At 43.5% G+C, this 27,162-nt stretch overlaps 2 long non-coding RNA genes across 3 annotated transcripts in view; one reads left to right on the top strand and one right to left on the bottom strand.

Moving 5' to 3' along the window:
• Nucleotides 1-10,122, bottom strand: part of LOC310675401 — a 32,629-nt gene extending 22,507 nt beyond the window's left edge. For both annotated transcript variants that reach the window (XR_014510109.1, XR_014510110.1), the window contains exon 1: nucleotides 10,021-10,122. This is a non-coding gene — a long non-coding RNA (uncharacterized lncRNA). The remainder of the gene's footprint in view (nucleotides 1-10,020) is intronic.
• Nucleotides 10,123-10,212: 90 nt separating this feature from the next.
• LOC310676099 lies at nucleotides 10,213-15,398 on the top strand. Its single transcript, XR_014510410.1, has 2 exons — nucleotides 10,213-10,263; nucleotides 15,094-15,398. It is a non-coding gene; the product is annotated as an uncharacterized lncRNA (long non-coding RNA).
• Nucleotides 15,399-27,162: the final 11,764 nt, after the last annotated feature.

Below are 27,162 nucleotides of genomic sequence, written 5' to 3'. Positions count from 1 at the left end.
TTTACTAATTTCAAAAGCTAGCTTGATGGCAGATTAAGAAATTATTATTAAAAATTAAGAACTGGGAAACATCTCATGTCATATGATTAGGGAGCAAGATCCACTGGTATGATTAGGTTAGAATCCAGTGGATCTCCTGCATATCCCACCCCCTTCTGAGCTGAGCCTGGAGAATCTTAAGCCCTGAAAAAGGAGTGTTCTGGGGAACTGTAGATGAGCAGATTTAGGTTGGTTCCTAAACCTGTTCTGCTCACTCACATTATCTAGGAATCTGGCATAAGTTAAGATGGCAAACAGGGTTCTGTAACTCAAACACTATTTTAAAGCCTTGTTTTCCCTCTGCCAGGCTGAGGCCAGCTCAGCCATCAGTAGTCCTGCTGCTGAACCAAGTTTGGCCCTGGTGTAACTTTACAGTGGCTTAACTTACAGTGGCTTGCTTCATGCCAGTTTTATGTGCATAGGATCACTCCCTTAATTGTTATAAGGAGCCGAAACAGGATCTTCCATCACATTTTAAATCACTGAACTGTTAGTTATGAGAAGTGGCAAAAGGGCATAGAAGAACTGACGTGCCTTTCTTTTACTACCATCTCATCAAAACTTTTTTTTTTAGGCCTCTAGCACAGCACATGGACCCACGGCTAGAAGTAGAAACCTGGAAAGGCCTTGGAGAGTACTTCAGTGAACTGTTATCTGTCCAGTGACTGAAAATCTTTCCATTCAACTGATTAATATGTTTACTTCACCTACTATTGTTTCCCAGGTACGTGCTGGACTATTGAGTCTACTCAATGGCCTATACCAGTGGTTCCCAATTAGCTAAATATAGCAGACTCGAAAGCCAAGCCATGGACCCCTTAATTTTGAATATGTTGATATCTCTGTGGTAGTTTTTGTTATGTGAATGGTGCCAGTATAACCTCCAAAATGAGCAGCACAAAACCAGTCTGCGCTCCTGTGCAAGTTACATGACTCACGTGAGAGCATGGTGCCCCAAAACACACATTTTTGGGTGCTGCGATCTTGCATGAGACATGCATGTGGTTGCGATCTTGTGCGTTTCCATGTGTTCCCCCCAAACAGTTGGTGGGTATGTGCCCTCTGGGTGGGTTTTCCAGACCCCCTGGGGTCTGCGGACCACCAGTTTGGAACCGCTGGCCTATATAATTCAGGGTTTCTTTTTTGATCTCCCCTAACATGTTATTTCTCTTCATTGGTGTTCCATAGAAATAAGCTTGAGTCAACTCCATGAACAGGAGTATCTGCTGAGTAGAGTTCTGATCACATGGTGCTCGTATCAGTGGAAAGTAGAGAGATAGCTTTCACTGATTGTCCTCTTCCCCCTTGTCACCATTTATTTCTTTGTTTCCTTACCTACCACCTTTCCTCAATAGATCTCAGGGCAGTTCACAGAATAAAATACAGGATAAAAACAAGTAAATGATTAAAACAAAACAACAACAAAATAACCTCGCCCTTCTCACAGATACATTTAAAAGGCTGCAGAATATTAATCAGCCCAAGGCCTAGTTGAAGAGGAATGTTACTCAAAAGATTTCTGGAATCTAGAGGAAACTTAAGGTAGAGCTTAGCTTATGAACTAAAACTAGAGGAAGTGTTCATGTTTGCCCACAGAGCAAGCCAAGTAATTCTTGAAGGTTGCCCCCAGTGATATTAGTACAAAGCAATTTAGTTTGGCTAACCCCAACACTGTAACATAATCCTCTTCATTAACTGAACCCCAGCTACCCAGCATAACACTTATGGCCATTCCCAGTGATACCTGGGTGTCATAACGTGGGACCCAGGTGAATGTCATGACCTAAGGCAGATCTCAAGACCTTCAGGTCAGCAAAGCACAGCCTGCACCTATGCTCACATCCTCTGCTACTCTGCTTACATAACTGACCTCAGCCTACTAAGTGGAGAGTCTACACAAACACATTATCACAGACACAACCACAATGTATCTGTGTCATTGTCCCTTTTTGGGGGAGGGGGGAATGTACTGGAAATATATCCATATCTCTTTTGCCTGTAGCTGTCCATTCAAGAGCAGTGGTCAAGTGGCCTTGAGGTCTCAGCTTGCTAACTGGGCTCTACAAGGGTATTAGAGGTGCTCTGGAGGATTGGGGACCCTCCCGAAGATGAATGGGATGCAGTGCTGGCAGCTACAAGGGGAAGGACACCCCCCCTACTTTTGGTACGATTTCCCACTGCATCTTGGTTCTAGTCATTAATGGAAGGATCCTGTCTGTTTGCAGAGCCCTAGTCAGACTCCAAGCCATAGTAAATGCCATTTGAATTCTTGGTGGGGTTTTTCCTACAGTGATAGTTCTGTGGTTGGTTTGGATTTTAAAAAAAGGCTGAATTAAGTCAGCTTTCTCAAATCAGCAGATAATATTTTACATAAAAACACATTTTTGACAATACAGTGGTGCCTCGCAAGACGAAATTAATTCATTCTGCGAGTCTCTTTGTCTAGCGGTTTTTTCGTCTTGTGAAGCAACCCTATTAGCGGCTTAGCGGATTAGCGCTTTTAGCGGTTTAGCGGCTATTAGCAGCTATTAAAGGCTTAGCGCTATTAGCGGTTTAGCGGCTTAGAAAAAGGGGGTGGGGAGCGGAAAAAAATCTCAAGACTCGCAAGACATTTTCGTCTTGCGAAGCAAGCCCATAGGGAAATTTGTCCTGCGAAGCGCATTGAAAAACGGAAAACCCTTTCGTCTAGTGGGTTTTCCGTCTTGCAAGGCCTTCGTCTTGCAGGGCACCACTGTACAAGGGATTCTTCAGTTGGCTGAATCTTCACATAGTTCTGTGTGCTGACACTTGCATGCTGTTTGCTTGACTGAAGTGTCAAAGATAATATTTTGCTTTTGGGCTTAGATATTTGGAAGCTTGTTTGTGGGTGACCCAGATTTCATCCTATATATTTCATCTTTCCATACATTTCATGGCCTTTTGGCTTCATTGTTTACAATCTTCTTGCCCTCTCTGTATTGTTGTGGGTGGGTGTCCACACACACCTGCCATCTGAGAGTACACTACATGCATATGACAATGTGGACTTTTGTGCGCAAAAGCTTATATTACAATAAACATATTAGTTTTTAAGATGCTGCAGAACTCATAGAATCATAGAATCATAGAATCATAGAATCATAGAATCATAGAATCATAGAGTTGGAAGAGACCACAAGGGCCATCGAGTCCAACCCCCTGCCAAGCAGGAAACACCATCAGAGCACTCCTGACATATGGTTGTCAAGCCTCTGCTTAAAGACCTCCAAAGAAGGAGACTCCACCACACTCCTTGGCAGCAAATTCCACTGTCGAACAGCTCTTACTGTCAGGAAGTTCTTCCTAATGTTTAGGTGGAATCTTCTTTCTTGTAGTTTGGATCCATTGCTCCGTGTCCGCTTCTCTGGAGCAGCAGAAAACAACCTTTCTCCCTCCTCTATGTGACATCCATGTTCAGGAACTCCTTCTATGTAAAATATTACTGTTGTCCTGAACAAGCTTCTAAATGTAGAAGAGCAGTCAAATTATTGTCAGAATGGTACAGATTATTATTTTTCCAAGTGGTTTAACCTGCATGGTGGTAAGTGACTGCTTGCTTGTATTTACCTTTCTGACACTTGGACTAAAAGGCATAAATCTGGCACAAGCTCCAGGTAACCTTGGAAGCTTTGAGGTTTTCAACCCTCAAATTGCAATGAAGCAAAGAACAGGTGTAAATTATAGCTTTCCGTTCTCAATTATAATTGAAATAAATGCACTGAGGGTCCTTTTCGAAGGGTTGAAAGAGATATAAAGCTTAAATACTTTTGCACTGGAACGTATGGAATCTATTCAGCAAATAAAGGAATAAGCCTTGGCTGCCAGTCCACCACTTTTGAGTTTTGCTTGTTGCTGTAATTTGGCAGTTGAGTGCAATCTTTATCTGTCAGGTTCATCTCTCTCCTCTCAGATTTTCCCTTCAGCCTTTAATGATGAAATGGCTGAAAAATGATGCCACTTCAGAGAGTAGCTGCATGTGAAATATTTACTTTAGTTGGCTTCAGACTTAGAAGCAGAAAAGAGAATTTTTATCTGCAATGAAGTAGTGAAGATGGCAATCCAAAGATGTTTTTAAACATGCATGTCCCAAGATTTCCAGTAGGGCTGAGAATTGTGCAATACATAAATAAGAACGTAAGAAAAGCCTGAGGGCTTTCTTTCCGAGGGAAAACCTGCTTTGGCATGAGCCACTTTGGAGAAGATGTGGTTGACAGGAAAGGGGCTAAGGTTCCCTTTCATCCATAACTTCTCTGCTCAAAATTATCCACCCCCAAAGCTGCTGATCGCTAAGAGATGAGGCTGAAGATATTGGTGAATTCATTGGAATATTTACCCTCAATAAATATATGAGGGTGCCTTTAACAAGTCCGCGTACCCTTTGTGGTGCGGCAGTGTTGTGGGACGGCAGAGGCTTTTCCATGGCCCCAACGAGGGAATCGCATCATCGGAGTCCCATGCTAGATCCTAGCCTGCATCCCAGATTAGCAAACCTCTTTCATCTATATTCAATAAAGTTGTGGCCTGTTTTGATCCAAACCAGTCTATGTGGTCCTTTATTTCACTGCGGGTTGGGGACTGGGGATCACAATGCCTGGACCCTCAGTAACAGGATACATCAGACAGGACCTGCTGGTCCATATCACTGAATGCAAATATCCAGAAGGATATTTTATCCAGTTGTAAAATTACAGCTGACCTATGCCCATGTTCAGGAAAAAACAAATTGGTGATTTTGACAAAGTGGAGCAACCCAAAGAAGTTTAGCAACAGATTGGTAAACTTGTTTTGACTGCTTCACTTTTTTGTCAAAATCACAAACTGTTTTGAGAACCACAGCCTGCTGGATTTATAAATAGTTGTTATAGAGATGCCAACAGATCCAACAATATTATTTGATGAAGGACTCTGCATGACAGGCAGGGAAGGGAAGATCTCCCAGGGTGGGAGGATGGGAGAAGAAAGGGAAGCTCCCAGGTGAGAGATGGGAGGGTTCACCTCTCTCTGTGTTGGACAAGTTAATATTTACCTGAGAAAAAGGACTTTGTAGTCCTCTTTTCTCTCTCTCTCTTTTAATTGTACTGTACTATGAAAGTATTATGAAAGGTGTGTGTATAATATAACAATATTACATTAGCAGAAAGGGATAACTTATGGATGGAAACACTAGATACACTAAGACCTCATGGTCTCAACCTAGAGGACAGCACTATCATCACTTAGCTTCTATGAATGAAGGTATTTTGAGCAATCCATCTTCAAAGTTCTCTAACTCTCACCTTAGAAACAGCACCACTTTTATCAGAGCAACTGATGAAGGCAGAAGCTGAAAACCTTTGCTATGAGAAGTCCACTCAGCCCTTTTTGGGTGAGGCGGCATTGCGGGATGGAGGAAGCTTCACTGGGGCCCCGGTGAGGGAATTCAAACTGCAGTGCCCTTCCTGTTAGGCTGAGGGGGCATGAACCCCCTCCGCCTATCAGGAACTGGATCCTAGCCTGCACCCTGCTTTGGCAAAAGGGGCTGCAGGCTGGGACTTGGGCTGTGTCAGGGGGTGGAGCTGATGGAGGGCTTCCCTTGCCCATTTAAGCAGCCAGCACCTGGGGCGCAGCCTGTTTGTTCCTGCGCCGGGCTTCCCCGCTCACCCCCACATGGTTTACTCTGATAGTCAATGACTTTGCTGTGGCTCCGGTGGTCGCCGTTCTTTATGGGGTCGGATAGGAATTTGCCCACCAGGCTAATTGGCTCTGACCCAGTGGTTCTGCCTATCTCATAGCAATTGTCACAACTGGTTGGGCATTGGGGCAATCCTTTGTTTTGTATGGAGGGGAGGTTGCAGTCTCTGCCAGTCCCTCCAAACGCTGGGGTATCCCATTAAAGGGATCTGGGGGGAATGGTCATGTCCGCGTGCCCAGGGGGGCCAGGGTCGAAGGCACTCCCCCAGATGGCCGTACCTGCAGGGGTCATCCTATTTGATGTAAGTCTTAGGAACCACTGCCTGGATTGACCCCGTGTCACTTCTGGTGGGCGGGCTGGAAATATTTAGATTGTCCCATGCCCAAGCCGCGGGATGCGGGTGGCGCTGTGGGCTAAAGCCTCAGCGCCTAGGGCTTGCCGATCGAAAGGTCGGCGGTTCGAATCCCCGCGGCGGGGTGCGCTCCTGTTGTTCGGTCCCAGTGCCTGCCAACCTAGCAGTTCGAAAGCACTTTCGGGTGCAAGTAGATAAATAGGGACCGCTTACTAGCGGGAAGGTAAACGGCATTTCCGTGTGCGGCTCTGGCTCGCCAGAGCAGTGATGTCACGCTGGCCACGTGACCCAGAAGTGTCTGCGGACAGCGCTGGCCCTTGGCCTCTTTGAGTGAGATGGGCGCACAACCCTAGAGTCTGTCAAGACTGGCCCGTATGGGCAGGGGTACCTTTACCTTTACCTTTATGCCCAAGCCAAACCTCTTCCATCTGTATTCAATAAAGTTGTGGCCTGTTTTGACCCAAAACCAGTCGTATTGGTCTCTTATTTATATGGTTTGGGGAGTCCAATGCCTGGTCCTGCAGTTTAAAAGTTTGGCTCGTGGCTCAGTAGGTAAAGTATCTCCAAGATAGGATCTCTGACAGCCGGTCTTGGAAATATCTCTAGTCGGGTTCTTAGCAATCTTTCAAGAAAGCTCATAGATATATTTCTATGCTGCTTTTCATTCACAAAAACCACAAAGCAGTTTGCATAAAATAAATAACAATAACATAATAGAACACCACAATTACAACTTTAAGCATATAGAATAAATAACAAATCATCAGTAAACAATTACAGATTATCAGTTAAACAATTAAATTCTATAAACCACTATTAACAAAACAATCACAAAAATAAGATAAACAGCACAATTACAAAAAAAATCATTTTACAGGATTCATAATCTATAAAACCACATTAACAACATCAACAAAATAGCAATAAAAATAATCTATAAGTACTGGTGAATTCATACACAGTCTCCCCACCCGCATGACTCATAATTTCCCACTCTCTTCAGTTCATCAAAGACATCATAATGCCAGTGGCAGCAACGCCTTTCTGAAGGTTCCTGGGGCTGGGGCGGGGGGAAGACAAGTGGGGAAAGCCATTGCCTGATGGCCAGTGCAAAGTCTCACTTCCCACCTGATGTTGTTGAACTCCCACCACCTCTGACCATTAGCCACAGCAACATCTGGAGAGCCACAGGGTCTCCATTCCTAGATGTCAGGCTCTTACATTTTATTTTGCCTGGCAGAACCTGATTGTCAAAAGTAGAGCAATTTAAGGAGGCCAGCTGGTGCAGCACAGCAGCAAAGCAGGAGGAACAAAGTCCCTGGTTCAAATCTTTCATCAAATACACACTTGCTGCACAGTCTTATGCAAACTCCTTTCTTAGCCTCAGCTTCCCTTCCCCTTTACAGTGGGGGCAGAAGTATTATAAAGATGACTGAGATAATGTATTTGAAAGGTTTTTTTAAAGTTAGTAGCTGGTTGGTGATGTTTCATACATTATTTTCAATGCTCTCATTGAAATTCTTGCCATGTCTAAGGACTTGTGCTGGAACAGCTTGATTCTTCATTCCCTTCTGTGTCCCTGGCTAACACTAATTGCTGACTCAGAACTCTAGTATTTATTTTAACATTTACTATACACTATTAATGTAATATATGCATAATAAATTTAGGCAGAGGTTTGTGCAGTTCAAGGAAAGACATAGTCTTCAAACTGTAGTTGCTTAATGCATGCCAGACAAACAGGTAGCATGCCAGACAAACAGGTAGTACATGACTTTTTAGATTGTTATTTCCTGTCTTGTAAGACCTTTGAGAGTGGGATTAGCCATTTAGCAGCAAGCATGGTCCTGGACTGCCGCTTTCGCTCTGTGTAGAAAAGGAATGCCAGGCGGTATGTGCATGGACATGCATGCGTGCTTCAATAGTTCCCTTCTTGCACTCCTCTCCTAACTTGACACAAAAACCAAGAAAAGCAAAACGGGATTGGGGTGCAGGATCATCAAATCCTTTGCCAAATAGTTTCACCTGGCACCAACACAGGCTACACAAAGACACACACATATATATAGAGAGAGAGAGATCGAGAGATCAATTTATTTAACTGATTGAATTGTGCAATGTTTAGTTTGTTTTAAAGATTTAGCTGGTTTTTTCTTATGTGTGTGTTTTATGTTGAACACAGAAAAAAAAGATAAAGTGAGTAGACGCAGTTGTGATTTTTAAAAACCCTCCATAACGCCTGTTTCACTCCTTCAAACTGTCCTCCTCCTACTCTGCAGATGTTCAGTAACCTGGACACATTTGCTGCTGAAGATCTAATTTTGTATGGGGTCACTGTGAAATTTGGTTTCCTTTCTCCATTTGCTGTAAAAGATTACAAATTCAAAAGAAAAACTAAAAGATCTTCTATGTGTTCTGTTTCACTTTTCCCCCAGCTAATCAGCAGATTTTAATTTTCTTTGACGTGAGCTGATATCAACTGCAGTAAATGTTCACTGTTTGAAGATGACTGAAACACTTTGATTGGATTTGCTGGATTTTTGTTAAAGGAAAAACAGGATAGAAAGGTTGATGACAAATATAAATACACAAAGGCAAGGACGGGAAACGGTAGAATGAGAGAGATCAGACTCCTTCTTACCTAGACAATCTTTGACAGGAATGGAAAGGCCAAAGAGGGGTCTAGAAAACGAGGCATCACAAGTTGCAACCGCTCACTTAGATTTGGCCCGAGGCTTAGATCCTGCCCTTTTCAGACTTTCTTATGTAGACTCCATAGCTCTGCTAAATAGCGCACATCTCTCCCTACTCTCCTTATTCAACCTTCATTGTAAATCCAGTGATTTTATTGTGCAGATAAGACAACCATTTAGAAACCAAAAGCCTCCTTAAAAGGGAAGATTCTGAGGGTCCTTCCCAATGTTCCTGGGAAACATGTTCAGTGAACACCTTGACACCCCTGCCCCAAAAGAAAGTTGAGCAACATGGTTGTCTTGTCTTGTATGGTGCCAAAGCCCCACCGTCCAACTTACATTTAGAGACGAGGGAGAAATTTGATTCGGTTCACATTTAAAGGTGAATCTACAGGATTTGCATTTTCTGATACAATGTGCAAACAGAAATGGCTGCTTACCTGGTCACAGGGTGGCTGGCTGTTGCGACCTGTTGTGCTGGGCTCCTCCTCCTTGGAAGCATTGCCAGGGTGAGGTGGCCAGTTGTGGGAAATTCCCCACTATCGACTTATTTGAATCCTGGCCAATTCAGCTGGCCCAAGTGGGAGCAGCGTGGGACCCAATAAAGGCTGGCTGCAGCCGACCCTATGAACTGCTGTCAGCCAAAGACAACCCTCCCTATCCCACACAGTGGGATTATGTAAACTAACCTTTTCCCTTTTAGGGCACTGCGTTCATGGGCTTTTCTGTGGTTCAATAATGGTTGCCATTTTCAGAGCCAGGAAGGAGTTTTTCCTCCAAACAGATTGGCCCCATTTGGAGGTTTTGCCTTCCCCACAGCAATAGTCACAACTCTGGCAGATAAGACGTTGGCATCCTTCCAGTCTAACAACATGCAGGGGATGAAGTGGTGCATCACCCCCACCCCAGAACCATGTGATAACAGGGTACCCTGTTAGAGGGGTCTAGTAGGAAGCCTCTGTCTAAAAGACAAGGTGTGTGGCAGATGGGCCATAGAGCTTCCTTCAGCTGTTTGGGAGGGTCATACGTGTAGACCTGTGACTTGTGAATGACCCATTAATCCTGGGCTTCACCCTGTCACACCACAGCCCTCCATCAGGGTGGCTGTGAGGGATATACACCCAGTGCCTAAGCCAAGTCCAACCTACATCTGGAATCAATAAAGGTTGTGGTCAATGTTTAAATTCCAGAACATTCCCCTTTTTGGCTCAGGCCTTGCTGGGGATGGGGGTGTCACGGCAACATACCTATTCTGTGAAATCCAGACTTCTCTACATTTTGGAGAAGAGTTTTCCAGCCGAGTCTAACAGCACCTGGAGAGGCACAGGTTCTCCATCTCACTAAGCAGGCAACAACTTAGGTCTGAGAGTTCCAATATACTTTCTGTTACCAGGTTTCTTCCTATGATATATTGTGAGCTCATCGCTCTGGCCACCAGAGGGGATCCCTGCACTGCCCTGGCAAAGGCAGCTGAGCAACTCAGGCCCACAGTGAGTGGGTGTGGATGGAGGGAGGCGGGCAAGGGGTGACCCCAGTGCAGCCTGGTCTAGCATAACTCTTTGTGGGTGTCAGGGGGATTGCCTGTCAAGGGTCGCATCAGCCAGATGGGCTCGCCCGCGGGCAGGTGGTGCAATGTGGACCCACTTGGCTCTGGTGGCGGGGCATTCTGGCAGTGTCGGGGGCTTGCCCACCCCGGACATCAGCAACCCACGCTACGCCACTTCTCACTGCTCACAGCTTCTACTTCGCCTTGCTCCAACTCAGCCTTCCTGTCTGCATACTCTCCCAAGACACTCAACACTGTCTTTCTATCTAAACTGAGTGGATGTTACACACAGATCAGAACCAGCTCTCTCTCACTCTCCAACTCTCTGAACAGCTCATTTTATTTTCCTTCCCAAAGCGCTGCTCCACCCATCTCTGGCTTGGTGGCCAGTCAAAGAGACTCTGGTGGAATTCCAAGTCACTACATCAAGAGAATCAGGTCTAGCTCAGCTGCCCGTCACAACATACAGTGGTACCTCTAGTTACGAACTTAATTTGTTCCGGAGGTCCGTTCTTAACCTGAAGTACCACTTTAGCTAATGGGGACTCCCGCTGCCACCGCGCCGCCAGTGCACAATTTCTGTTCTCATCCTGAAGCAAAGTTTTTAACCCGAGTTACTATTTCTGGGTTAGCGGAGTCTGTAACCCAAGGTGTTTGTAACCCAAGGTGTTTGTAACCTGAGGTACCACTGTACTTCACTACTCAAAAAAGGACTTTGCTCTTCTCTCTAAGCATGTTAAGAGTGTGCAAAGAAAACATAACACAATATTTGCATAATTCATCCCGTACCTGCTTGAGTTAGAGTGCAAGAAATCTCAAACAAAGGCGCATGGCTGCCTCTGCTGCCTGGACCTTTCCAGAGCCTTCCTTCCTTTTCTTCCTATTGACAATATTGAGGGTGAATTGGGTCTTGGTCAGGAGACAGCCTGTAAACCTACTTTAAAATTGGTGAGATGGCAATCTGCTACTGAACGCCACTGAAATATTATGGGAGAGAGTCCTCCAAAGGACTTTGGGAATTGCGATCTGCAAGACCACATTATTTTCTATCTCAAAATAATCGCTGCAGGATATAACTTCGCTGAAAATCTTGTCAAAGTGGGCATCCGTTGCTTTGCCATTCAGTTCATTGCAACAAGGCCAGCTTTTGCTTGGGTCAGCATCCTCTCAGGTTCCTGGCAGATGCAAGGGGTATAATTTTAGCTGCTTGAACCAGATAGGCTCGACATAAACAGCTGTGAGCTGTCTCTTTTGGGGGTTTCCTTCTTCTTCCTCTGTTCTGCAGAATACAGCAGCCAATTTTGAAGGTAAATGCTCCAGCACAGCTGCTGGCCTGTTGGTTACTTGTATTTGATCTGTGAAATTGCTATGAGGTTTTTTTTTTCTTTACTTGCCTCAGACATGAGCACCACCTCTTTGGGAAGCTGTGATATTCACCCAAAAGAGAGCCGGCTGCTGCTTGTTTGGATTCATGCAGTGATTGAACAGTGACAGGACATTTGGACAATTCAGGATTAATAGTAGATGAGATAAGTTCTGGTAACCACAGAGGAGATGAAGGGATTTTAAACATGCCACTTTCTATTCAGTCACATCAGTGGTTAGGTTTGCTGAAATGATATCTTAACAAAAATGCTTTTGTGCAAGTTGCATATATATTGCTTTTTTGTACATATTAAGGGTGGAAAGTGATGATTGAGAAAAAAATGGTTTCTGAGAGCTCCTTCCTTTCAGTTTCTCACATCTGGTTCATGGACCTAGTCTTTCCCTCCCTTCAATACGGGGATGAAAATACAGCCATAACGTTGTTAAGAGGTTTCTGTGATTTGAACTCTCAGAATGTGCTATAGAAACATCATTGTTATTCCTTTTGTCACATAAATGTTTGAGATTTCCTACTAGTGCGGCTTAGAATTTTGGCTGCAGACAAACAGTGGGATCACAAGGAACTAAGCCACAGTTTGACTGCCTGGTATTACATTATGAAACACTCTGCTTGCTTTGCATCTCTTCCTCATAGCACCTGAAGATCTAGCTAAACAACCGACCACCCCCATATCTCTATGACAACAATTGTCTAGTTCTGACATATTTATTTCTTACCAATACAACCAATCCAGCTTGGAAATAATTACAGCTGTAATGATTAGTCAGTTTATCAATGAGAATAATAAATAAAAACCACATTGACTAAGAAATGGGCCAATTAATTGAGCAGCATTTTTTAAAAATAAAAAAATACAAGTATTCATAAATACTGCAGATGGCAGGCCCTGCCTTAAGAGACATTTTATTTCTTTGTCCCACACACGAGGAATGGCCCCTCTTCTAAGATGAGGCTTCTATGGTAGTTGTGTGTGTCATCTAAAAACAAATGTTTGAATCTAGACTTAGATTTCAGTGGGCCCACTCTAAGCATGACTACAGCTCCCCCCACAAACAAACAACTATATTTCTTGGTTCAGAAATACTGGATTTATCCATATGCAGATATAATCAATAGTTTAATTAATTTTTAAAAACCCAAAATTATTTAATTTAAATTTTATTAACCAAGTCCCAGCCTTCTTTCTAATATGTTGCTGTATGCAAAAGGCAGGAGTGAATTAAGGTGCACAGGAGTGACTTGAGTGCAGGTGCCAAAATGCAGTGTATCTTCATTTCGCTGGTGATGGGGCAAGGTCTCATAATGAGGAGCCATGCCCAAGACCCGAGGGATAAGTTCTGTGTTGCACTGTTGGGGGGAAATGTAAAGAAACGCTGAACTGCTCACTCACCGCTTTCCTGAATTTCCCTGCTAGCCGCTTGTTGATTATATGCTTTATTGAGAGCATTGTGTGAGCACAGCTTAAAAATACAGCCCTGGAAACACGGGGAGTGTACATCAAACATAAGTGTGAACATGCCTTATGACAACGTTCTACCCATCCTTTTGGGCATCACCGTAGATCTTCTATTCTAATCTTTTTCTCTCCTTGTTTTTATTTGTCTTTGGACATCATCTAAAATTCTGAAGTATAGCAAGGCGTATTTCAGTGACAAAGTTAAGCATAATACAGAAAGCTGTTCAAGAAATGCTCTTGTGAGAAAATGGCCATCTGTTCTCGTCTATTGCTACATAATGTGGCTTAAGTACTTCCGTCTCTTAGCAGCAAAGGTGTAATAACGGCACATTGATTGATGTCAAGTATTAGCTCTGAGGAAATTCTTTTCCACACAGATGTACTTTAGCTTGTTTACACCATGGAATTCTTTTCACGTTTCCCATGTTTTGCTTGTATCTCTGAGATATTTCTGAAGCAGAGAATTTACAGCTCTGCACTTCTGTGGAGGTTCCTTTATGTCGCAGAAGTAATTCAAAAAGACGATGCCTTAAATATAAACTTTACTATTATTTCTATTATTATTTTGCTGCCTCCCTTAAGCCAGTCAGCCACGATACCTTACACTTGGCATGGAATAAGCTGCTCCCTCAGTAGCTCTCTGCGCTCATTAAAATTCAATGTTAGCATTTGACAGTCTGCCTGGTTTTTCCATGGGGCTTCACTTGACTCTTCCTTAAGCACATGCTGGTTTTAAAACTTCAAATGCTTTGGTGCATATTCAGTGAACTAGCTCCTGCCTTCTGAGCGCTCAACAATTCCCTGTCTGGAGCAAGAAGGTCTGCTTTATTCTGAGGGGGCCCAAAGTTCTTTTGGCTTTAGAGCTCTGATCATGAACAAGGGGGTGGGGCAGAGGAAAAGCCTGTTCTTTCCTCTGGTAATTTTGGCTCCATCTGCAAAATTTGGAAATGCTCATAGTTAAGAGGATGCATGCATTTTTATTCTGGGCATATGTGCACCACTGCTTTTTAAAAAGTGTTAATAGTTTTTTGAGCTCCTTAGGGAATGATGGGAACTGTGAGGGCAAGCAGGCAAGGGATCTCTCTTAAGTTTTATCTAACACAATGGTGTTCAACTGGTGGGTCATTACCTGATACAAGGTGGATCACAACAGGAGCACTATCGTCATGCAAATACTGTATATGACAAAAGATTAATAAACCCAAATGCAAGTTTGGGGTAAAAGAGGTGTGAAAAGTTTGAAGATACCTCGTCTAATGGTCCTAGTTTGGTTGGCCATCTACACTTGGAGATGGATAAGGGAATGAGATTCTCTACCAGATATTTCAGCAGCGTGTGATACTGTCAATCATTGTGTCTGCCTGGAATGTCCTTGTAGGTTGGGCCTGAGGTTTTGGAACTCTTTCTTGACCTCTTAGTCTTTGGTGTCCCCAAGCTGTTCTCTTTAACAGGAGATCACTGAGGTGGGGCTCATTGGGACATTTGGTGTTAGCAATTATCAGGATAGAAATGAGACACTATTCTGAAGCTGGAATTTGTAAAGGACTAGATTTGAATGGAGAAACTGAAGCAGCGTATGCACAGCATTAAAAAAAATAAATAGAATAAATGGAAACCAAATTCTTGCCTTTTCTACATAGTCCACACACAATCTAGATTTATCACATATTTTGCCCTTCAAAAGTGCTTCTTGAGAAACTGGTTTCATTCCAAAAACAGTTCATTGCAGTTTGATTCTGCATTGCCCCATAGTGTATCCATTTGGAAACGGAAGTAGACTTTGTGGGAATGATGGTGTGGGAAAGTGTTTATCAAGATCACAGTTACCACTTCTTGACCTGGGACATGTGCAGGGAGGAAAAGGGGAAGGTTTTCAAATGCATATCAAGTAACCATGCCCTGTCTCTCCACTCCCCCCCCCCCCCCGCCAGCGTGTTTGTCTTTCTCATCTAATCCATGGAAGAATTTGATTCCTGGAAGAGAACAGACTGGATGTGGGCTATCAAAATGAAGCTTGATCTGCACAACACAGGAGGAAGACTCTGGAATGGAGTGGTTTGGAGGGGATGTAGCACTTTTGAAAAATCAAGAGAGTGCTGATGCATCTGGATGAGCAGGTGGTGTTGGTGGCCAGGAGCGACGTTCTTCAGCCCGGGGTGGTGCTCCAGCTGTGCCCACTGATGAAGTCAGACTTGCCTAAGGTCACACCTCCATGAATTAAATCAAGATCTGATTATTCATTGATTATTTATTTATTATATTTCCATACCACCCTTCATCTGAGGATAACAGAATGGTTTGCAATATAAAAACACAAAAATACATAGCATAATAACAAACAAAAACAATACCCCCACCCACAGTGTAAAAGGCCATAGATTGTTTAATTAGCCAAAGACCTGGGAGAAAAAGAATGGCTTTTCCTGATGCCTAAAGATTTATTTTATTTTTTATACAATTTGTATACCTCTCTTCAAAGGACGCGGGTGGCGCTGTGGGTTAAAGCCTCAGCGCCTAGGGCTTGCCAATCGAAAGGTCGGCAGTTTGAATCCCTGCGGCGGGGTGCGCTCCCGTCTTTTGGTCCCAGCGCCTGCCAACCTAGCAGTTCGAAAGCACTCGGGTGCAAGTAGATAAATAGGGACCGCTTACTAGCGGGAAGGTAAACGGCGTTTCCGTGTGTGGCTCTGGCTCGCCAGAGCAGCAATGTCACGCTGGCCACGTGACCCGGAAGTGTCTTCGGACAGCGCTGGCCCCCGGCCTCTTTGAGTGAGATGGGCGCACAACCCTAGAGTCTGTCAAGACTGGCCCGTACGGGCAGGGGTACCTTTACCTTTACCTTTATACCTCTCTTCATCCATCACTCTCAGGGAAAGGTGAGCCTCCCTGGGGACAGCATTCTGCAAGCAGGGAGCCACCACATAAAAGGCCTGTTGCTGCCCACCAGACCTCTTTTGAAGAAGAGCCTCAGATGATCGAAGGGACCCAGTTGGTTCATGTGGGGGGAGGCGGTCTTGGTTACTTGCCATTGACTGGCAAGGCTCCAAAGAGTGTGTGGTAGAGACAGGGAACCAGGGGAGTGAGATGTCCAATGATTGTCAACCCCCATCCCCCCCTTTTTTTGCAGTTCTTTGTGAGACAGAAAAAACATGTGGTTTATTTGGCCCTTAGCTTGGCTGGCTAAATCAGGTGAGGATATCTGATCGGCCTCAAACCCTCGGTGAGTTAGAGACTTCCCCTGCATGTGAAGGCAGGCACCAGCAGATTGTGTGGACAAGACCATCAGTGGGTCCAGCAGTCAAGAACGCCATTTCTGCACATGCTAGAGGGAAGTGAAGGGCGAACGGGGCTCATCAACCTTGGAAGGTATTATTATTATGTCCAAGACAAGGACAACTTTGATCCTAAACCTTCTCTGCCTTACAGGATATCTTCTGGAGAAGAAAAAGCTAAGGTGTAAACCCTACACAAATCTGGAGCCGAGTCCCTAAGACAGTTGGATGGCGCCTTCTACGTCTTCTTATGGCAACTCCTGCAGCCAAGCTGGTGCCAAACATATTGCTCTAGTGGGGTAGAAGAGCTGGAAATTATGCCAATATATTCCACAACCAATGTGAGCAAAAGTATTTAACATTACTTAAACACTATGAGAAACCAAAGGGGTGCATTGGTTGCCAGATGTGACCCCCCCAGCTCTCCTACCTCACTACTTTGCTTTCCTTTGGACCACATCAGCGAGGCCAAGAGGGGGTTCTTGTTTTCTGGACAGCCCAGGACCTCCACACACACTCCTTAGGCTTCCACCCCAGGGAGGTCACTTTGGTGCTGTTAACGCAGTGGTTTGACTTCACCCTTGGAGGTGCACTCTATTGTCTCTTAAGACAGATGGATACCAACAACAAGCTTGGTCATGGGATGTCAGCTTTATACTTATGAGCGGTAGCAATCCTGTCTGAGAGAATTGATCGGTTTGATAAAGCTACTTCACAATAACCCATTAAAATGCTATCATTTAAGTGTTTGGGAATTAGCATAGTATGACAATAGAAAGTGTAAGTTCCAGCCTGCAATTACATTGTCTGACCTCTGTCAAAAGCTTGGCAATGAACCAATTAAGGAATCTTTTCAGGGCATTAGTGGCAGCTTTGAAATATTTAGCTAGACACAATGTTTTTCACTGAAGAGGTTTAAATTAACATCTACTTTGGCATGGTGCTAGGATGCAGGCAGGGTTGCCAAGAGGCAGGTACAGGGAATCCAACAGGGGCCCCAGATTCTGAGCTTTCATGTTTTTGAAAATAAAAATAAGAATTAATGTAGGTCTCTAACAATTGCAGAATGAAAGTTATGAAACAAAATGTGCAGACACTATTCAAAGAAATTGCTTTTTGAGATATGAGTCTGCCCCCACCTTTCAGTGTTTTTAGACAGCGAATGAAGTCACAGCCATGAAAGACAAATGTTATGGAAAAATTTATAGAGTTGCACACATATCAAAGAAAAACATAGAATGGCTTCAAATAAGTCCCTTCTCCAGGGAATGCAGAAGGAACTTTCTGGCTCATTTTGAAGCTCAGATTTGATATTCCTTGCTGCATGATTGACTCTAATTTTGCTGTGTAGACAATGGATAAAGACTGCCTGACTTGTCTTGAAAGAACTTACTAGCTCATTCTGAGACTGTTTCTTCATCTTCCCCAGGAGGGAAGTGATTGTTGCCTAGAGGAAATAATTAAGAAACCCGGGATTTTAGTACTGCTGTGGCTGTGCAGTAGCAGGTCCATCCAAAAGCAAATGGTAGCAGCATTTTTCTTTTTTTACATGGTTTAAGGTTGGTACTGGGGGAAGACTAGGCTCTTGTGCCTCTAACAGCTATGTGGCAGGCAGAAAATCAATAGGCTAAGCTTTTCTAGTATGAAATACAATTTCAGGGAAAGCTTAATCAGTTGACAATCTGTCTAACATACATTTTATTTCCCATGTGTGTCCACTTATTTATTTTGGGATACCCCCCTTACAGAAGATGGCAGAAATTGCATATGGCACAAAGAGTATGCATATGTGTGTCCTCTTTTGCAGAAACAAATGCTATCTACATATAGCATACTGGCCCCAGGAATTTGTGTTGGAACCTGAGCTGGGATGTAATCATGTACTGTAAGGGCTTGTGCATACTTCACTTGTCCTGTGCCTAGAAAGCATGGGTCTAACAGGATTTTCACATGTCCCATGCTTTCTAGGCATAGGACTGAGTAGTTTTCCTTTTGCTCCTTCTTCTTGGAGATCACTTGTGACTGAGTAAGATTGTTTTCCATGAACGCAGTCTTAGCGGTGTATCCATAAATGACTCTGGAGGCCAATTCTGGATTCGCACATCCTTCCACAGTGGGGACATAGGTTTTTGCGCAGAAGTTGATCACGGCGAGGATTTCCCAAATGTGCCTTCCTCTTAGCTTGTTTTTCCGTTGTCCTGAATCCGTGCTTCTTCAAAATCCATGACACCTTTGGTAAAGGCTATTCTCCAGTTGGAGTGAAAATCCATGGAAAATCTGATTGATGTTTACTTTGATTCAGTGGTACGGAGCGAGACAAGCAGAATTGTGGATAAACTACCATAAATAGTTCAATCAAGATCTGATCCATATTTATTAGTTCTAAACCAACAGTTGTTTGTGGGTCTTCTTACCTCAGTTTATGCACCCAGAAGACATCTTCACCTCAAATGTGTACATAATATTATATATGGAGCATTGGGTTCGTTATTGGGTTCATTGCCTTCCGTTAAGAGTTTGGGTTTAATCCTTGATGCCTCCCTTTCCATGGAGGCACAGGTTACAGCAACAGCCAAGGCGACATTTTTCCACCTTCGCTGCATCAAGCAGTTGGTCCCTTACCTTTCCCGCCCCGACCTGGCCACAGTGATCCATGCGACGGTCACCTCCAGGCTTGACTACTGTAATTTGCTCTACGCGGGGCTGCCCTTGAAGCTGTCCCAGAAACTCCAGCGGGTGCAGAATGCTGCAGCGAGGCTCCTCACGGGGTCTCTGCCATGGGAGCATATTCACCCAGTGCTTTTCAAGCTGCCCTGGCTCCCTGTGGAGTACAGGGTCAGATTTAAGGTGCTGCTTTTGACGTTTAAAGCCCTTCACGGCCTAGGACCCTCGTACCTACGGGACCGCCTCTCCCGGTATGCCCCACGGAGAGCCTCAAGGTCCATAAATAACAACACCCTAGTGGTCCTGGGCCCTAAGGAAGTTAGATTAGCTTCAACCAGAGCCAGGGCCTTTTCAACACTGGCTCCAGCCTGGTGGAATGCTCTGCCTCACGAGACCAGGACCCTGCAGGATCTGATTTCTTTCTGCAGGACGTGTAAGACAGAGTTGTTCCGCCTGGCCTTTGGCTTGGAGCCAATTTGATTCCCTCCCTCCCTCTCTTTCTTTTTTCTTTTCCTTTCTCCTCCTCCGATGAGGCTACATTTTAATATTTTAATGTTTCAATATTTTAATGTTGTATTTTAATTTTGTTTTTAAGTTGTAATCATTCAACTTGTTTTTATTAATGCTTGTTAGCCGCCCTGAGCCCGGCCTTGGCTGGGGAGGGTGAGGTATAAGTAAAAAATTATTATTATTATTATTATTATTATTATTATTATTATTATTATTATGTGTTTGGAGCTCTGCATTCTTTCCAAGTCAAATAACCCATGAAGAAGGTTATTACACAACACACCATTATTTCTGTGTTATTGGTTTTTGTTTAATTGCCGCTGAAGCATTGTGATTAAAAGTGTCAGTTGTGCACCAGAATATCACATCAACAATCTCCTCACAAGGAGAGAATTAAAGGAAGCCATTGTTCTCTCCAAAATGACTCCACCCTTGCCTACAATGGGAACGTATGTGAAATACTATGAATCCTTGACAAAATGCTACAAAATGTGTGTTGCAGTTTCATATCTCTGTTTTACATTCACTGACATGTAGAGACTAAGTTGACTTGAATGATAAAATGAACTTTGGTGCAGAGTCCACTGAACATTCTGTTAGTTCTTAGTAGTTTTACTTTTGTATTTTCTCAGCAGATCCTACTCCACACTTCAGTCCCTTTAAGTCTTTTTAACTGTGTGTGTGAGAGAGTGAGACAGAAACAGAGAGAACATTTTTGGAACTTTCTATTTTAAAAAAATGTTCCAAACAGCTTTGCAGGGGGGAAAATTTATGCTCATCCTAAGGTCAAGCTGATCCTTCCTGGAAGAAAGTGTGCTCATCCTAAGGTCAAGCTGATCCCTGCTTGATGTAAGTTAAGAGCAAACACTATTGGTCTTGTGCGTTTTCCGTCAGATGTTCCTTTGGAAGATGTTTTGCTGACCAAACAGAGCTTCCTAGTTGGAATCTGTCTTCTATTTGTTCTTATCAAATGAAGCAGATGAAATATTAGTATCCAGCACCAAGGCTTGTATAAATACGGTAGGACTTTATTCTTAACTATTTCATTTTAACAGAACAAAATCTGCAGCAATGCAATTAAATTTTTCAAGACATGTAGTTAAAATGTATTCCTTGAATTACTATGAGTAGTGAGAGAATTCATTGCAAATTCCTAAATGAAAGGAGGTGAGAGGGGGAATAGTGCTGGTTCTCAAGGCTTGATACTGGCTGCTTCCAATGAACATTTCCTGTGCTGCACATGGACTTCTAAAAAGACTAGGTCCAGCTGAGGGATTTGAACACATCAGATACAACAGCTGTGTATGCCGGAACATTTTGGCGCATACAGCCTGCAGAACAGAAGATAGTGGGATGAGGAATGATGAAACTTGTTGGGTAATTTTTAAAAAAAGCATGGATGTATTTATTTATTTCTTTGTTCAGTAAGTGGTACATAATATTTTTTTAAAGCACCTAAAATACAACTCAAAATAATATATACATACATGTGTGTGTGCCACAATCTCCACAACCGATAAAAATCACATTAATATCCAGCAAATAAATGGATATTCAGCTAGTGCTGAAGCTTATCAAAAAGCTCATCATCAAAAAAATGAAGATCATGGCCACTGGTCCCATCACCTCCTGGCAAATAGAAGGGGAAGAAATGGAGGCAGTGAGAGATTTTACTTTCTTGGGCTCTATGATCCCTGCAGATGGTGACAGCAGTCATGAAATTAAAAGAGGTCTGCTTCTTGGGAGAAAAGCAATGACAAACCTAGACAGCATCTTAAAAAACAGAGACATCACTTTGCCAACAAAGGCCCGTATAGTTAAAGCTATGGTTTTCCCAGTAGTGATGTATGGAAGTGAGAGTTGGACCATAAAGAAGATCAAACCTCTCCATTCTGAAGGAAATCAGCCCTGAGTGCTCACTGGAAGTACAGATCATGAAGCTGAGACTCCAATCCTTTGGCCACCTCATGAGAAGAGAAGACTCCCTGGAAAAGACCCTGATGTTGGGAAAGATGGAAGGCACAAGGAGAAGGGGACGACAAAGGACGAGATGGTAGGACAGTGTTCTCTAAGCTACCAGCATGTGTTTGACCAAACTGCGGGAGGCAGTGGAAGACAGGAGTGCCTGGTGTGCTCTGATCCATGGGGTCACAAAGAGTTGGACATGATATGATAGCCATGTTCAAATATATAAAAGGATGTCACATAGAGGAGGGAGAAAGGTTGTTTTCTGCTGCTCCAGAGAAGCGGACACGGAGCAATGGATCCAAACTACAAGAAAGAAGATTCCACCTAAACATTAGGAAGAACTTCCTGACAGTAAGAGCTGTTCGACAGTGGAATTTGCTGCCAAGGAGTGTGGTGGAGTCTCCTTCTTTGGAGGTCTTTAAGCAGAGGCTTGACAACCATATGTCAGGAGTGCTCTGATGGTGTTTCCTGCTTGGCAGGGGGTTGGACTCGATGGCCCTTGTGGTCTCTTCCAACTCTATGATTCTATGATTCTATGACTAAACAACAACAAAATATCTTAGAGGGGAAACAGACTCATAGGTGTATGGTACACACATGGATATATGTAGGGCACACGCCTGAGTTATAAAATACAGTGGTAACTCTGGATGCGAACAGAATCCGTTCCAGAGCCCTGTTCGCATCCAGAAGCGAATGCAACCTGTGTCCGCGTGCGCGGGGCACGACTCGCCACTTCTGCACATGCGCGTGACGTCATTTTGACCGTCTGGGCATGTGCAAGTTGTGAAACCCGGAAATAACACGCTCCGTTACTTTCAGGTCACCGCACCGCACAACTCAAAAATGCTTATCCGGAAGCTACTTCAACCTGAGGTATGACTGTATCTTTGTTTAAAGTTACATGTTAGTTTAATGTTATGTAACTAAAATATAACAAACCATGCTAGGAATTCATTAAAAAATGCATTGCCGCATGTATGTCAGAACCAAAAAATAATTGCAGGAAAAGACAGTGGTACCTCGGGTTACATACGCTTCAGGTTACAGACTCTGCTAACCCAGAAATAGTACCTCGGGTTAAGAACTTTACGTCAGGATGAGAACATAAATCGTGCAGCGGCGGCGCGGCGGCAGTGGGAGGCCCCCATTAGCTAAAGTGGTACCTCAGGTTAAGAACAGTTTCAGGTTAAGAACGGACCTCCAGGACAAATTAAGTTCTTAACCCAAGGTACCACTGTAATACCAAAACATTATTCTAGAAGAAAACAAAGCAAAACAGTACCATCAGACTAGTTGTCACCAGTCTTAAACTGTTTAATAACACCTGACTTTCTTTTAAAATTTTACCAGGGGGGTGTGTGTGTCAAATAGCAAAGACGCTGTCATGTATGCCCAATAGCCTTGCCCAGGCACGCCAGGTTCTGCTGAACATTGTGGGTGCCCAGTGCGCGTGTCACATGGAGGAGGCCCGGGGGGTGTTGGTCCCTCAGAAAGGCCTGACGGGGCCTGTTGCGACTGCGACAGAATCTGTTGGCCCCTCACGCTGCAGCGACAGGCAGCCGCAGGAGGACCCTCTGGCCCCTACAGCCCCACAGAGATGGCATTCCTGGCTTCGCCTTACTAACTAGTTTTAGTAATCTTGCCTATTTCAGAATCGAAGTAGAAAGATATGAAAACAGTAGTGGTGATTTGATTTTAGCCAGGAAAGGATTTCATCAAGTTTTCTTAAGTTCATTTTCATGAAATCTTACTATGACTCCCTTGTTACAACAGCTCCACCAGCTACCAGTTAGTTTCTGGGCACAATTCAATGTGCTGGTTATGACCTATAAAACTCTCCACAGCTTAGCTGCAAGCTATCTGACTGTATTACCTTATACAAGCCTGCCTGCTGACTGGATGAAGACAAGCTTATGACGTTGTGAATATAAAGTCTTCTACTTCTTTATAACTTAGTCATGCTGGCCACATGACCCAGAAAAACTGTCTGCAGACAAACGCCGGCTCCCTCTTCTTAGCGCCGCAACCCCGGAAGAAGAAGCAACTTCTGAATATGAAGTGAAGGCAAGAAATCAGTCTGACCTTTGTGATGTGTCCTTGTAAATAGGAATAAACTGTAATATATATTTTTCTTTACCAATAGGACCTCAGTGTGTTTTATTTACACTTTGAAACAATGATAGTGATGTGTGAATGAGACAGAACAGGTGGTGAAGGGACCTTGGAGATTTTTAAGCAGAAGTTGGATGGCCATCTGCCATGTGTGATCTAGTTAAAATTCCTGCGTTGCTGGGGGTTGGACTAGATGGCCCTTGGGTACCCTCCAACTCTACAATTCAACGATTCTATGCTATATATCAACCATTTTTAAACAAACAAACAAACAAACAAGCAAATCCTAAGAGCCCTTCCTTACTGGTTGCATTTATGAGGAAAGTGCTAGTATGAAAGCAGGTGGTTTGTTTATCTGGAGAAATGGTTCCAATGAAATTGCATTGCCAGGTAAGACTTCAGATGCTTTTTAAAACCCCAAACAATAAGCTTTATTCTGTGTGATTTTCATCTGTTGACTTTAAACATTGCATTTTCTTCACCCAATGAAAGTTCTGACATTTTTGTATGTTTTCTAGGGAACTCGTATTGTCAGAATATTTTTATCTTTTGAGAACAGCCAAGTGCTTTTCATGTCATGTTGGCTGTCAAGGAAAGGGGGGCGGAAGAGGTGAAATCTATCACAAGGAAGTTGGCAAACAAAACAATAGACTTACAAAACAGGGCTGCAACAAAACTGCTGGAAGACTTTTGAGCCCCTGATGTGAAGCAGTCAAATGCTTTGATAAATCTCTCCTATTCACTTATTGTGGTACTCATTCTGCAAGGAAGAAAGGTGCTGGTGAGAAAAGGATAGGCAGGTTAGGAAAGGTTCAAGAGGCTGTTTATCCCTCTTTCCCCTCCTCCTCCCCCACCCCCCTGCGCAATAGGGAATCAGAAACTGAGAAGATCATCACAGTGTACGAGGGCTACAGTGTCACGGCTGGTCCCTGATAAGTAAGGCACACACCTGATAGTTAACTCTATTGGCAAGAGAGACCAGTGGTGCCAACGTGAATACAATATTGGGTGTGCCCAAGTAAGCCCCACCCTGCATAATCAATCACATGATGCAGTGCACATACATTTGAATGACAATGCTCATCAACTGGGGGGCGGACGACCCCCTTAAATACAGTGGTACCTCAGGTTAAGTACTTAATTCATTCCGGACGTCCGTTCTTAACCTGAAACTGTCCTTAACCTGAAGCACCACTTTAGCTAATGTGGCCTCCTACTGCCACCACGCTGCTGGAGCACGATTTCTGTTCTTATCCTGAAGCAAAGTTCTTAACCTGAAGCACTATTTCTGGGTTAGTGGAATATGTAACCCGAGGTACCACTGTATTTTATTGGGGGGTGAAGCCCCCTTGGCCCCTGGAGTTGTCTCCTATGAGAGAGACACAGCAGTTTCCATGGTGCTGCAGATACACACAATCACAGGCTTGTAGCCATGAATTACTGACTCCTGTGACCAAACTAGCTAGCTCCTAATACTGTAGTAATCCATGCTGGTACCTTCATCCTGACCAATCTGTATTCTCTGGGAGGTGGGGCATGCTTCCTATTGGACTGCCTAGCTATGATCATAATTTAAAATGGAACCGAAATTCAGACAACCTGCTAATGAATTTTGTGTGCTAATTACTTGCATCGAATCAGAGTTGTTTTCCTATTAAAAGCTATTGCTTGTATCAGGTGAAAAGATTGCCTTGTGGTGAGTCACTGGACTGTGGAGGATTGGGTACATTTTCAACACCAAACCCTGCCGTAAAAGTTAAGCAGAAGCTTAGCGTGAGTGTGTTCAGTGTCTGCCTTTGGGTTATTTGTATGTCCTTGGAAACATGTATTTTAAAAAATAGTAGTGAAGAAGTAGAGCTAATCTTCTCTTTTCATGTGTCAAGTGTTTTACTTTAGGCTGAAGGTCCTTTAAAGGCAACACCACGGTGCTGTCAGAAACTGTGTCTGATGATTCACAAGTAAATTGCTTTGTGATGTACCCAGAATGTGTTCAAAAGCATCTGTTTCTTCAAATCTGGCCACCCGCTGCTTTAAAGTAGAGATAATGCCTTTTGTTCCTTTGAGGGGGGTGCCTTTAGTAATACTGTTTTCAGTTAGGTAAAATATGACAACCTAGCACTGAGAATTTCTTTTCAATGAAATGTGTTACAGCTTTTCCTTTGTTTGGTGCTTTCCATAGTTTTAATCTACAAGCACATATAAAATCATTAAGGCAAGCAAATAATTTAACTTTCTTAAGTTCACATGTTAGCAGATGCTTTGGAGCATAAAGATTCTAACTGACAACAAAATCACTAATTGCTTATCTTTGGGAGAGGAAGGGAATCTCTGAAACAGAAGTGTGATGTGCAGAAAGTGGCTAAAGAAAGGCTTTTCTCAATCTCTCAGAGCACCAGAACTCAGGGACATCCAATGAAGCAGCATGCTTCTGAAGGCCAGTTGCTGAGAATCTCAAGTTGGGAGAGTGTTGTCTTGCTTTCAGGATTCCTATAAGCTGGTTGGCCACTGTGAGAATGGAATGCTGGACCAGATGGGCCATCGGCCTCATCCAGCAGGCTCTTATGTTTGTATGTTCAGGATCTAATTTTAGACCTGCGAAAATAAGTACCAAGGTACTCCTTCTTATTTGGTTATACTTGATAGGATAATTTCTGGTGGGAGGCAGGCATCATTTGATGTATGAAACTCCCTCACCTCTGAAATAAGGCAGGTACAGAATTGTACAGTAGTTGAATGCTTTAATAAGCACTTTATCTTACTGCATTTTGTTTGTAACTTGTGAACCACTCTAGTATTAAGTCAGATGAAAACCATCATACAGATATTTATAAACAAATACATACATGGTAGGTGAATGCAGAATCAGGAGGGACAAACCATGAAGGTAGAAGTCTTTATGTAACTGCACCTCATCCAGCATGGAAGAAACCACAAATACAGCATAATCAAGAAACATTTATATTTATCATCCATTATCTTTTTTGAAAGGAAAACCCAAAGTGGCTTGACATAAGTATAGAATGATTTGTTCCGGCAGGCCACTAAGAGGAGCAATCCATCTTCCTTCTATTTTTGCTGCTGTAGGATGGTTGGCTGTTGATGGATTCTGTCCTTGGAGTCAGGGAGAGGTAGCCTTTCTCTTCATAGGCTGAACTTGGCTTCTTTAGTTAGAGATAATGATAGACATTGATTTAAGGTGCAGGCAGAAGTAGTCAGTATGGTGCCTGCCATATTGGACTATAGTTCCCATCAGCCCCAACCAGCATGGCTAAAAGTCAGGGGTGATGGCAGTTGTAGTCCAGCAACATCTGGAGCCACCAGGTTGGCTACCCAAGTTACAGATTCACCACCTGTCAAAAGGCTTTTAAAATTGTGAGTTTCAAGGACTTTATCACAGATAGAATCTGAACAGGTTCTGCATTTTGATATTTTGCATGGATCATTCTGCGTCTCTTCCCCTTTTGTGTTTTGAGC

The sequence above is a fragment of the Podarcis tiliguerta genome (genome assembly GCF_965153285.1).
Source record: "Podarcis tiliguerta genome assembly, chromosome: 4".
Classification (NCBI taxonomy): Eukaryota; Metazoa; Chordata; class Lepidosauria; order Squamata; family Lacertidae; genus Podarcis; species Podarcis tiliguerta.
The sequence above is the reverse complement of the archived record's forward strand: the minus strand, read 5'-3'. Positions and strand labels throughout refer to the sequence as shown.